This window comes from Marmota flaviventris, chromosome X, assembly GCF_047511675.1.
Source record: "Marmota flaviventris isolate mMarFla1 chromosome X, mMarFla1.hap1, whole genome shotgun sequence".
Taxonomy (NCBI): Eukaryota; Metazoa; Chordata; class Mammalia; order Rodentia; family Sciuridae; genus Marmota; species Marmota flaviventris.
The window spans coordinates 52,326,979-52,341,583 of NC_092518.1; the positions used below are offsets into that span (position 1 = coordinate 52,326,979).

Below are 14,605 nucleotides of genomic sequence, written 5' to 3' on the forward strand. Positions count from 1 at the left end.
AACCCTAGCAATCTGTCTGCAAGCCGCAGGCGAATTGCAGCCTGAAGTTACCTGATCTATGGCTGAATGAGCTGCGGTCAGTCAAAAAACAGGGAAGGTGACGTCAGTTTACCAACATGGTGGCTGCTGGCCTCCTCTGTGGTCTGACCGGTGTGGAGAACCGAGATGGACCGCTTCCTTCCCCCGTCTCGAACCCAGAATTCAGCCCTGAGTACGGTGCTTGCACGGCTGGCAGAAACTGCAGCGCTGTAACCCTGCGTCTCTATCCCAGCGCGCGCTGCAGACTCTAGCCGCGGGGCGTTTTGCTGAATAAGCAGTGTTACCCTCCGTGCGACAAACCTCTCGTGTTTGAGTCCCCGTAGCCGATCCTCATGCGATGGAAATCCTTCCTCCAGGTTCCGGAGCACCCCACTATTGCTGGAAATTCCTAACAAGATATCCTTTAGCCGTCCTGACTTGTCCTACTCCCACACAGTGAAGCAGCACACGGGGGCAATGCACTCCCCTCGCCGCCATCTTCCTTCTCACAGCCTCCCTTCTTTAAATCTATTAAAGATCAAATTGTACCCAGGTCAGTGAATGTGATAACACCAAAAATCATAATCCTGTATTTCTGTGGCCCTTCCAAACAGCTTTTTACTCATTTTCATGTGTGAAACTCAACAACTTTGTGATATTGTGATTCAGATATTCAATTTACACTTAGAAGAGACAGATAAGAATGTGCAAACTGAAACAGTTGAGTTTTTGTTTGTTTTGTTTGTAGTGTTGGGGATTGAACCCAGGACCTTGCACATGCTAAGCAAGCTCTCTACCAATGATCAACACCCCCAATCCAAAGTTGTGAATTTTGAGAAATCACAACAAAAGTTCTGAGATCTTTAAATGTGGCAAGCAGTAGCCAGTGGATAGAACCAGTCTTATAAATGGTGGTATATAAATTCCTTCTACTTTGAATTCCAGACCTCATGGATAAAATTCCTTTTCCACTAAAATGGATCTGAAAGAGACATAAAGATAATTTGACCCAACTCCTCTCCTGATATCTGTACCTTATAAGTTATTTCTCTCAAATGGTAATCTTGGCCTTTTCCCCATAAAATTTTAACACAAGAAACCAACTACTCTTGAGGTATCCTACGCTCTAAAATGTAGCAGGATCTTCCTATTAACTTTAACTCTGTCTCTCTATGGAATGTTCTCCAGTACACCCGTTGATTCACATTTGAAGTCACTCCTCTTTCCCACAAGAGCCCTTCAGACAACTGAAAACATGGGCAGAAAATTTAATTGAGGTATTTTCCTGGTTACTCATCACAGTCCCTTTTATTCTTCCTCATGTGGTATAGTTCAGAGTTCCTTCATCATCTTGGTCACAGATCTGAAACTTCTCCAACCTCTCTTTTCATCCCCCTAAAATGTGATGCTCAGCTCTGAGCACTACATTCCTGCTTTGCTATGACAGGTTAAAAGCAGAGTGGGCCTCTCACCACCTTCTTTCTCGTTTCCTAATTCCTATCCATGCAGTTGTATCACAAGGCTGACTCATACAGGCAGCTGATGAGAACTGCTTTAGGAGATGTTCATTTAATTGGAAAAAAATTTTATTTCTCCCAAGAATGTCAACTTTACCTATCTTGTTAATTTCTCTGCTTGAACCACTATCATCCTGAGCATGACAATTCCAGTACTATTTAACTTACATGAATTATAGCATGTTTGATCTGGATGGGTTTTGAGGAAACTGAGAGGCTCAGGAAGTTGAAGTTTTCTGCCCAAATCACAGACCTGAGTATGGTCTAGGACACAGATTCCATGAAGCCCAGGCCAGAGTTCCTTGGGGCCTCAGAGGGGTCAGCCTCAGGTGACTGTTCTATAACCCTTGTCTTTCAGACCAGGTCAGCAAGTGGAAACAGATCTCCAAAGCTGCTAAATATTTCTCTCTTGATCCAGCACATTACATATTTTGCATGCTACTGCCTAACTTTCTAAGGAGCTAGAACACAGTTAGAATCACGGGGTACATTAATAAAGGACCTAGGAAATCCCAGGGGAACATAAAGCTATGCAAAAATACTGACTTCAGAAAATGAAAAACTCATTCTGACACATGGTACTTCATTTGCTCCATGGTCTATAGGATGATATCTGGTCTGTGATGTATTATGGTTTGGATATAATGTATTTTCCAAAAGCTCCTGTGTTTATAACAGAATATTCAGAGGTGAAATGATTGGATCATGAGAGCTATAATCCTCTCAGTCCGTCCTAGTTTGAAGACGCTTATTGAGTGGTAACTATAGACAGATGGGGCATGACTGAAGGAAGTTAGCTCACTGGAGATGTGCCGTTGAAAATTATATATTGACCCTCCTGATATTCATTTTTTTCTCCCCACCCCATCTTCATGGCTGTGATGAGCTAAGCATTTTCCCTTCATCATGCCTTTCACCATGATGTTCTACCACTCAACTTGGGCCCAGAGCAATGGACTTGGCCAGCCATGAATTGAACTATTGAAATTGTGAGCCCAAATAAACTTTTCCTTCTCTGAGTTGTTCTTGTCAGGTCTTTTTGTCACAGACACAGTGACAAAAAGCTAACTAACACATTAAGGTAAGTGTTTTTGGGAAAAATTCAGCTAGACACTAGAATAGGATGAGTACATTTAAGCCCTAGAGCCCTGATGGTATAAACACAGCTTTACCAGAATACCATTTCCTTTACATGGCCTCTGGCAGTCCCGGGTGGCTCTCCCCAATTCTCAAGCTGTGACAGATGGCAAGAACCCAAAGGCGCTCATGATATGGGTCCAAAAAACAACATATCCTTCAATTTTCCTTCATCTTCTGAGTGTTTCAAGTTTTTCTGGGACAGGAGGTATTTGGGTTGGGGTGAAAGAAATACATGTGAAAAGTGGATGAGAGGAAACTTCTGAGTAAAGATAGTGGGTTAAACACACATCTAGTTTCCTTATCTCTTGAAACTTCATTTAAACTGATGAAAGGGAATATTTCTTTAAGGCATAAATCCATAAAGAGGGTGGGAATACAAGAGGAGATAGAAGCAACTAAATTTTAGAAATGAAAATGAAGATGCATTAGCAACCAACTTAACATGCCTACAAAGATGCAATGTGAAGCTAGGAGAGCTAATGACAAACAGGTTTCATGCTGAATTCAGGAATGGTGGCAATAGTTAAACTGAAAGTAAGGGTGAAGGGGAATTTAGGTTATACTATAATAACAAACAAGCCAAAATCTCATAGGTCTAAAACAAATATATATATATATATATATATATATATATATATATATATAGAGAGAGAGAGAGAGAGAGAGAGAGAGAGAGAGAGAGAGCGCCTATGCTAGTATCTAATGTAATTAAGTAGGTGCCCAGGTTTGTGGGGGTGCCATCTTGAAACATATTTCTATGATTCCCACAGCAGGGAAAATGTAGCATACCAAATCATCTACTTTTAATCCTTCTTCCCAGAAATGACATGTTATCTTCTCACATTTCATAGCCAGAACAAGCCATATGACAATGCTTAATCTCCAAAGAGGAAGGAAAAATGAAATCCTACCATAAGTTTAGAATGAGGAAAACTGAATTACAACCCTAATGTCTACCATAAAAGAGGCTAAAATAAGGATTATTGTTTGAAAGCTGTTTAATAAGCAGGTTTGAACCCTAGATTCTCTCTCCCATACTACTTCCTTACAACTACATGGTGTTGGACAATTCTGTTTCTCCACTTTAGCAGAAATCTGAGCATTTATTTTCCAGGTATGTTAAAATTAAAGCTATCTTGGTGGAAGGATACCAGGCATTGATGTGGACAGGGCTATTATTCTAAACTCAGAGTAACTCCCCCAAACCTTCTTCTATAGGTTTCCCAGAAACCTGGCAGATAGGCCTGTGCCTTTAGGTTGGGGAGGAATGGAAATGTATTCTGGGGGCAAATGGACATTTTAAAGGAAAGGTGCAGTTATATTGGCAGTTAGTGCCGTGATATGAGTTTAAAATAGAGCTCACAGTCAACAAATCCTTAATGTAAATTTAAAGATTACAACCAGATTAAAGGTAAGAGCAGTCATCTAAGAATTATGAGACAACTGGGGAGACTAACAAACAGAAAAAGGCATTTTAGAGCAAAAAAGAGATTATGTAGGGAGAGACATAAACAAATAAGAACAAGATGTTACACAAATGGAACATCCAGAGAACAACAACCAAAACTCTCTTGTAATGTAGAAACATTATAACAAAGAGAAACTTTTCTTCCATATTTTTATTGGTGCATTATAGTTGTACATAATGGTGGGATTAATTGTTATATATCCATACATGCACACAATATAATAATATAATTTGGCCAATATCATTCTACAGTTTTTCCCTTTTCCTCCCCTCCCACCTCCCTGTCTTACCTCTACTCTACTGATCTCCCTTTGGTTTCATGAGATCCCTCCCACTTTTCTTTTCCTTTTTCTAGCTTTTACATATGAAAGAAACCATATGTTCCTTGACCTTCTTAGTTTGGCTTATTTCAATTAACATAATGTTCTTAAGTTCCATCCAGTTTCCTGTAAATGACATAATTTAATTTTTCTTTATGGCTGAGTAAAAATCCATTTTGTATATAAACCACATTTTCTTTATCTATTCATCCATTGATGGACACCTAGGTTGGTTCCATAGTTTGGCTATTGTGAATTGTGCTGCATGGGTATGCATGTATCACTATAGAGAAGTATAGCTCATATGGTTGTTCCATGCCCTAGTCTTTTGAGTAATCTCCACACTGATTTCCAGAGTGGATGTACTAATTAACAATCCCAACAAGAGTGTAAACTTGTTTCTTTTTCTCCATGTCCTTTCCAGCATTAATTCTTTGCATTCTTGGTAGCTGCCATTTTAGCTGGAGTGAGATGAAATTTCAGTGTGGTTTGGATTTGTATTTCCCTAATTGCTAATGATGTTGAACATTTTTTCATATATTTCTTGACCATTTAATTTCTTCTTTTGAGAACTGCCTGTTTAGTTCATGTGCCTACTTATTAACTGGTTTATTTGGGGATTCTTTTGGTGTTAATATTTTGAGTTCTTTATATATCCTAGATATTAATCCCCTGTCAGAAGAGTAGCTAGTAAAGATTTTCTCCTGTTTTATAGGCTCTCTCTTCATATTCTTTATTGTTTCCTTTGCTGTGCAGAAGCTTTTTAATTTGATATCATCCCATTTATTAACTCTTGGCATTATTTCCTGAGCTTTAGGGGTCTTATTGAGGAAGTTGTTGCCTGTGCCTAGATGTTGTAGTGTTGAGTCTACATTTTCTTTTAGGAGTTGCATAGTTTCTGATCTAATTCTTAGGTCTTTGATACAAAAAAAAAAAGAGAGCAAAACAGTAGATTTTTTGAAGATGGTTAAGTTAATATTCCACAGAATAAGAAAATAACAGAGAAATTAAAACTAGATAAAAAGATAAACAAATTAGAAGACCAGTCCATTAGTATAACATAATTAACATTAATATAATAATTAATTAACATTAATATAATAATATAACATAATTAACATAACATAAATAATAGAAAAAGAAAAAACAGTGAAAATGGAAGCAGGAAAATCAGTATATCATCCAAAAGTTCAAAAAAATGTCCCAGGACTTAAAGATATGGGTTTATAGAACAAAAGGGACTACATAGTAGTTATAACAATGTGTGAAAATTGATCCATACCAAATAAGATCAGTGTAAGCTTTCATAATGCTGGGGGCAAAGCAAACATTCAAGTTTCTAGAAAGATATAAACAGGTCACATGTAAAATATTAGGAATTGTAATGACTTTAGATTTCTCAACAGGCAACATTAGAACACAAAAAAACAATAGAATGATATTTTCAAATTTCTGAAGGAAGATTATTTCCATACTTGCCTTTCATAGCCAGTCAAATTTTAAGGTAGAATAAAAACATTTTCATGTACATGAAATTTTATGAATTGAATTGTGCACTCCTCAAATTTACATGTCAAAGTGCTAAATGTCAGTCGCTTATTTGGAAATAGGGTTGTTGTGGATTTAGTTAAGATGAAGCCATATTGAGATAAGGTGAGCCCTTAATCCAACATGACTGGTATTCTTATTTAAAAAGAAGAAGTCTGAGCACAGAGACATGCACAATGAGAACATCATGTGAACATAAAGACAAAGATAGGACTGATACATCTACAAGCCCAGGAATGCCAAAGATTGTTAGCAACCCTGCAAAAAGAAGCTGGTCAAGAGCTATGGACCAATTTCTCTCTCACAACCCTCAGAAAGAACCAAAGCTGTTGACACCCTGAATTTATACCCTCCAGAACTGTGAGACAATAAATTTTTGTTGTTTAAGCCATTCAGTTTGTGGTATTTTGTTATAGCAGCCCTAGCAAACCAATGTCTGGGATTTCAAAAAGATTTACCTACCATGCACTACTCCTTGTGCAGCAATAAAATGTACCCCACTAACAACCTGAAGCAAATAAACTTCATAAAAGAAAAGGTTTATTTTGGCTCACAGTTTTGGAGGTCTCAGACCACAGTTGTTTGGCCATGTTACTTCTGAGTCTGGGGTGAGGCAATAATCATGCCAAGAGCACATGGCAGGGGAAACTGCTTCCCTCATGGTGGCTGGGAATCCAAGAGAGGAAAAGGGGCCTTGTTCCACAGTTCCCTTTAAGGGCATTCCTCCAATGACCTAAGCCCTCCCACAACACATGGCCTCTTAAGGGTCTCCACTACCTATCAACAGAACCAAAATGAGGATATCAAGCCTTTAACACGTGAGCCTTTGGGGGACCGTCTAGATACAAACTGTAGTGTAGTACCAGGATATTGAAGAAGGGAGATCCCAGCCTTGCTCTAAGTATTGAAGGCAACCAGTCTAGGCTCTTAAAGTGTACCTTAAGATAGACATAAGGGGCTGGGGTTGTAGCTCAGTGGTAGAGTGCTTGCCTAGCATGTGTGAGGCACTGTTAGATGCTCAGCACCACATATAAATACATAAATATATAAATTAAATAAAGGTCCATTGACAACTAAATTTTTTTTTAAAAAAACAATAGACATTTAAGATTCTTGCTGCTATAATACCATTTAGGCATTTAGGAAGACCACACCACAATTTTTGTAATTTTGTAAGAATCTTCAATTTGGGTCAATGCTCATATTTTGTTTCTTTCATCCATTTTCCAGTAGTTAGTATCTTTAAAATACAAAGGATCAGTGCTTACTTGAAGGGATACTAAAGAAGAAAGGAGTTCAATAAATAATGTCCTACTTTTCATCCAGGTCTACTGTGAAAAACAGAGTTTCCAAAAATGTACTTAGTAGTGGTGGCACTAAATGTATATGGGCTATGATCTGTGAGTGGTAGGTTCTATACCCAGTAAGAACATAGGAAGAATGCATCATAGATAGCTGGAACTGAAAAGTAAACCAGGAACTAAAGTGATGTGCATGTTGGAATGCTCTGATGCATTCTGGGTCATTATGCTACTTGAGGTTATATGGCTACTAATCTAAGTTGTACTCTTTCTGTTGTGCCATGAATTACAATTGACTGTAGCAGGAGAGGAATTCTATACTTTCTCTACTACCTGCTTCCATCACTGTCTGGGATGGCTGTCTGAGTATGGTGTCATGAGAGGAAATTTGTGAACCAGACATAGAAGAGTGATGGAAGACTAGGTGAATCCTTGTAAATGATGGAATTGGAGGCAGAATTCGGGGTAATTTGAATAAATTTTTGTATTAAATCAGAAAGACTATCTCAAATAACTGCCGCCACCCCCCCCCCAAGCTAACCTAGAGTGGGTTGAATTTTCTGATTAGCTGGGTCTACTCCAGGTGCCAGACACCCTACCACTAATATTTTATTTCTTAAAGGTGTTTTCGATCTCTTGCAATGCTTGATAACAGCAATCAAGAGCAATGACTTCTTTTGAAAACATGTGCAAGTATGGCAGTTCCATGGATTGGAACTTGAGCAGGCATGATCCAATCACAGCACTGAAGACATCATCTTCAATGATCTACTAGTTTTACTAGTATGATAATAAATGATAATTAGAAATCTTGAAAAAGTTTTTTTTTTTTTAATTTCTGTAAAGTTCTAAAGGAATTTCTCTCCTCCTTAAATTGGTGAGTTTGGGGGACAGTACAGAAAATGCCATAAAGTTTAGCATTCTTCAATAGGGTAGGTGCTAAATGTCACCTGGTCTTTATGTCCTTTGAGATAAATTTTTCCCAGGAAACATCTGGTTTACTCAATTGATAGAAATATTATTTAAAAGAACATTATTTTGGAGACTGGGGATGTGGCTCAATGATAGAGGGCTTGCCTAGCATGCATGAGGCCCTGGGTTCCATCCCCAGCACAGCAAAAAAAAAAAAAAAAAAAAAAAAAAAAGTAAAATAACAGTATTTTGAAAACTATGTTAACATCTCATTTCAAAGAAAATCATAATAACTTACAATATATCCATGTGGTATTCAACGAGACCACGTCATCCACAGACATTAAAATGATACCTTAAAATATATTGAATCTTTTAGAAAGTATTTTTAAAAGATTTTAAAGAACCTGTAAACATGCATATGACATACAAGTTGTTAAAAATAACACTACATTATACGTAGTATATGATCACAATGATTTTAAAACATGTACAAAGAAAACACTGGAGAGACTTGCTTCAAATAGTCAACAGTAGAAGCATGGTGAGAAACAGAGCATGGTCTACTGCTGGAGAACCCTCTGGGTTTCTGGCCCCAGGCCCCTGGGTGAGCTGGAGGGCACACAGGGACCAGCCTTGGCTTGTGCCTTGCAGATATGTGCTGTGGCTGCCCACTGGCTGGGCCCAGGCCACAAAGAATAGACAGACCAGCCTCTCCCCTAGCCCCACCTCTATGGCCTGTCTGAGCCGGGACCCATGGGCTGCCAGGTCTCCTGGACCAGCTCTCTCCCACCCAGTCAAAGGCCCCATTGAGGACATGGTGCCTTTGGTGAGGCATGGCGAGGGGAGACGAGGCGAGGCCTAGCATGGTGAGGCACGGCAAGGTGAGGCGAGACCAGATAAGGCGAGATGAGGTGAGGCGAGGCGAAGCGAGATGAGGCCTGGGGCATAGCATGTGGCGCGGCGTGGCGCGGCGTGGCGCGGCGTGGCGCGGCGGGGCGCGGCGTGGCGCGGCGGGGCGCGGCGTGAGGTGAGTTGAGGCGAGAAAAATGGCCCCCGCTAGAACGCCATAGAGGCTGGCAGGGGCCTCGAGGTCCTGAGAGGGTGGGTGGACGCCGGAAAGCTGGGCCAGGCGTTAGACCCGGGGCCGCCCAGATCAGGGCCGTGGGTGACCACTGTGGTTTTCAACGAGACCTCACATCTTCCTGACGAGACAAAGGCGTTACCTAACACCTGTTCAGGAAGGTGAGTGAAGTCCCCGTCGACGACAAGGGGAGTTTAAGGCCGTCGAGGGTGGGTGGGGGCGGCAGGGACTTGGCGGTCGGTGAGGGACCAGTTAGTGGCCAACGGGGAGAACATAAGGGAGGCAAGAATGGTTAGCGGTCCCTGGGGGACAGTTAGAGGCTGACGGGGCGGGGGAACGGCTAGAGGCCGGCAGTGGACTGATTTGCCGTTGGGAAAACCGTTAGAGGGCGTTGGGGGATAGAGGGCGGTGGGGGAGACAGTTCGCAGCCATCAGGGAACAGTTAGCAGCTTGGGGGGACCGTTAGAGGCCGTCAGGGGGTGGGGGCTGTTAGGGGTCCATGGGGGAACCGTTAGAGGCTGGGGGTACCGAGCGGTTCACTGGGGCCGGTTGGCAGGTGGGGAAACCAGGCCTTGGCGGGGGCCTGTTGGGGTCCATGGCGGGGACCGTTAGGGGCTGGGGGTGGCACTTAGTGGCCCACGGACGGTTGGCAGTGTTTGGGTGGAACTGTTAGTGGCAGGGACGGGTTAGAGGCCAGTGGGGTGGGACAGGGCAGGGGTGGGGACAGATAGCAGCCATCAGGGCGAACTTGGGGGTCCACGTGGGGGAACGGTGGTTAGCAGCCATGGGGTGCAAGGGTTAGCAGACCCTGTTCTGCTGGTGTGAGTTCTGGCCAAGAGAGAAACAGCAGAGGAAGGCACCACGTTGGGCTCAGTGGCCGCCGCCTTGGGGAAGGTTCACTGGCCCTTGTAGAAGGCGTGTTTCTGCAGAATGAGAACAGTGCTCTCAACTTTCCCCCAACCCTTAAAAGAAAACTGCTCCATCTGGACAGTCTAGACGTAAAGACGTTGACAAAATATGATAAAGTAGAGAGAGAAAATAACGTGTATTTGGGGCTGGGGTTGTGGCTCAGTGGTAGAGCACTTGTCTAGCACGTGTGAGGCCCTGGGTTAGAACCTCAGAACCACATAAAAATAAATAAGCGAAATAAAGGTATTGTGTCCAAGTACAACTAAAAAGTAAATTTTTAAAAAAAGAAAATAACATGTTTTGTAAATGCCTGTTTGTTTTTACTCTATTCTGTAAATGACTTTGAAATGTTGTTAGATTAAAAAAAAAAGAAAAGAAAAGAAATGTTGTTAGATAGACCACCACTAGGAGCAACTCTTTTCAACATTTGTTCAGGGGGTTAGAGGACTTGGAGCAGAAGACTGTTGAGAAGGAAAAGAAGATCCTATGCCAGGCTGGTCAGATGTAAAAGATGTTTTTCATATTATAACCATTATTTTGTGTGTGAATTTTATTCCTCATTACTGTATGTATAGTTGACAATGTTAAGTATTTTTTTAAAATATCTAGTCTTTTGGCAGGGAGGGATACTGGGGATTGAACTCAGGGGGCACTGGACCACTGAGCCACATCCCCAGCCCTATTTTCTATTTTATTTAGAGACAGGGTCTCACTGAGTTGCTTAGCACCTTGCTTTTGCTGAAGCTGCCTTTGAACTCAGGATCCTCTTGCCTCAACCTCCGGAGCCGCTGGGATTACAGGTGTGCACTACTGCACTGGGTCATCTAGTCTTTCTAGGTGTTCTAAAGTGCCCAGTATACATCAAAATTAGAAGTAGTAAAATGCAACATATTTTGTAAATTTATTTTTTGTTAAAATTCATATGAAATGAAAAAAAAATCATATGAAATATTTTGAGGGTGGGGAGAATAGCCAAAACCCCTCTCGAGTAGTATACATTGTGTGCTGGTTCTCTGGAGAAGGAAAGGGAAAGGGCACCATGCTGGTATGTTTATAATGAGGCAAGAGCAACCACTATTTCTTAGTCTATGTGTTTGTTTCACTTTGCTGTGTACATAATGTATACAAAGGACAAACAAGTCCTAATCTACATCTAGTCTTTCTAGATGCTATAGAGATTGCCAGTCTATGACAGAAGTAGAATTAGTAAACAAATTTTCTGTTTTATGTTAAATTCCTAGGAAAGATTATCTTGTGAAAATTTCAGCATTATAGTCCACTGTGTTGCTAAAGGTCCAGAATTATTATATTTTAAAGGCATTTTCAAATTAGAACTATTGTTACATGTGTGCAGTTTTGAGACTGTTGTTTACACGGGCAAATTGAGTCCTTACATGAAACATCTAGTCTGTCTAGATGTTTAGAAGTGTCCAATATATGTCAAATGTACAGATAATAAAATTTCACTTTGTAAATATCTTTTTTGCTGAAATTCATATGAAATGTTGTGTTTGGGATGAAAATGTAAAACCACCTCTGTGAGCAGGATAGTACCATCTGTACTTGTTCAGCTATGTGAAGGATGTGGGAGGGAAGCAATTGCAAAAGATAAAATGTTAGTGTGTTCATACTTGGACATTTGCATGCATCATTTTTCTGTGTTTTGTGCACTTTGTTCTACTGTGTATATAATGTGTAAATGAGTCCCAATTTTGTGACATCTACTCTGTAGATGTTAAAGAGGATGCCAGTATGTGATAAAGTAGTTAGTAAAATTAGCACATTTTGTACATTTTGTTTTGAAATTCATAGGGAAGCTTGTCCTCTGTAAATGACTTACAGATAATGTTCAGTCTCCAAGCATTGTATATGCCTATATTGTCCACTGAATTGAAAGTACAAGGAAGTGAGAAGGAAAAGGTTCAAGAACCAAATGGTCATATTAGAAGGTTTTTACCTCAAATTACAACCTTGCTATATGTGTAATTTTATTTACCAGTGCTGTATGCATAGTGGAAAAGTTCTTATGTGAAATATGTAGTCCTTCTAGACATTTAGAAGGGCTTTTAAAAGTAGTAGTAGTAGTAGTAGTAGTAGTAGTAGTAGTAGTAACAGAATAAATTATTTGTAAAGATTTTTTTTAAAAAAACTTCCAACAGTAGTACTCTCTGTTGTTTATGGGATTCAGGATGATGTTTGTCATTTTCTTTAACCTTTTCTGTGTTTTCCAAATTTTCTATAATGAGCAAGTCTGTTTTATACCCAAGGAGAAATTATTGGGGAAAAAAAAAAAGAAACAGAGATCATAGGATCTGCCTGACCTGCCTTTCCAATATAATCGAGAAAGACTGGACAGAGAATATTAGGGGTAGGTTCCAGGAAATCTCCTTGAGATGCAAATCCCAGACCTAGTTATAAAATATTTTTTCAAGACAATAGACTTGTTTAAATTGTAGTTGTTTTTCAAAAGCCAAGGGTGGGAGGAAAGAATGGTCTTATTACAGTGGAGCAATACTGCCACCAAAAGAAAAATATTGAAGAAACCTTCATGATCAGAGGTGAAAGGAGTGAAAGAAAGGAAAGGAGAAGAAAGGGAAATTTTATATGTATACTGATTTCCTCCTTTTGCCTGTCCCTCACTAACCAGTCTTATTCTCTTCAGTAGTCACTATTAAGCTACTGATTGATTATGGCTGGTCTTATCTTGAGCCATTTGACTGGCTAGAAAGAGGGGTAGATCTCTTGAGATTCTGAAAGTTCTTCCTAAAGAAAACAAAAGACCTTGACAGGAGGGATGGGATGATAGCATATGCTAAACAAACATGTCAGGATCAAAACCTTTGGGTGGATTTCCAAACAGTAGTTTTCAAATTGTACTTTATGGAGTGCCAGGGATTCACTAGAAGTGGTTAGGGAAACTCATTTTAACCAGAGTAACCCACTTTGGCTACTTTATGTATTGAATTTCCACAGGTAATTATCTTGGAAGAATAAGACAATATCAACCCCGACCCCAAGATGGCAGCACCCTGCGAAGTGGATGTGGCAGTCTCCTGCGAAAGTGATGGCCAGGGCAGGGGTTTTGGATCCTGGCTGGACAGATGGTTGGAGGTGCTGGGAGTGGACCAAGCCATTTATGGTGCCTACATCCTTGGTGTCCTGCAGGAGGAGGAGGAGGAAGAGAAGCTGGATGCTCTGCAGGGTATCCTGTGTGCTTTTCTGGAAGAAGATTCCCTCCGTAATATCTGCAAGGAGATTGTGGAACGGTGGTCTGAAACTCAGAATGTTGTCACCAAAGTGAAAAAAGATGAGGTACAGGCCATTACTATCCTCATTGAGAAGCAGGCACAGATTGTAGTGAAGCCAAGGGTAGTGTCAGAAGAGGAAAAACAGAGAAAAGCTGCCCTGCTGGCCCAGTATGCTGATGTAACAGATGAAGCAGATGAAAAGTATGATTCAGGTGCCACCATGATGAACTTTAGTTCTGACAAATCTCTGTTTCGAAACACCAATGTAGAAGATGTCCTCAAAGCTCAGAAATTGGAGCGAGACTCACTTCGGGATGAATCCCAAAGGAAGAAGGAAGAGGACAAGCTACAGAAGGAGAAAGACAAACTAGCCAAGCAGGAACGCAAGGAAAAGAAAAAGACACAGAGAAGGGCACGAAAGTGATAACCCTGACCTGTTTAATTCTTTCTCCACATCAAGAACTTGATCAAAGGGAAAACTGATTTTGCATTATGTGTATTTAAGAGACATGGGAGAATATTGCATAGTGATTTCCCAAAACATTTCCACTTTTGTTTGCATGGTCAAAAGGAAAGTCACAATCACTTCTAATAGCAAAATTTGCCTTATTTTGGTGGTGTGGGTGACCAGATTACTATAATTGATGTCTTTAACAAAGAGCTGCACTGGGGCAATCTTTACATTTAATACAGAAGTTTTGTGTTCCTTTGGCTCCTTTTTATTTTAATTTGTTATATATGACAGCAGAATGCATTAAAATTCATATTACATATGTAGAGCACAATTTTTCATATCTCTGATTACACAAAGTAGAGTCACACCATTCATGTCTTCATACACGTACTTAGGGTAATGATATCCATCATATTCCACCATCATTCCTACCCCCATGGCCCCTCCCCTTTCTCTCCCTCCCCTTTGCTCTATCTAGAGTTCATATAATCCTCCCCCATGCTACCCCTCCCAACCTCACCATGAATCAGTCTCTTTATATTAGAGAAAACATTCAGCATTTGTTTTTTGGGGATTGGCTAACTCCACTTAGCATTATATTCTCCAACTCCATCCATTTACCTGCAAATGCCATGATTTTATTATCTCTTTTGTTGAGTAATATTCCATCGTGTATATATACCACA

General features: G+C 40.4%; 1 pseudogene; it reads left to right on the forward strand.

Moving 5' to 3' along the window:
- Positions 1-13,235: 13,235 nt before the first annotated feature.
- LOC114081481 (coiled-coil domain-containing protein 43 pseudogene) lies at positions 13,236-13,889 on the forward strand (annotated as a pseudogene).
- Positions 13,890-14,605: the final 716 nt, after the last annotated feature.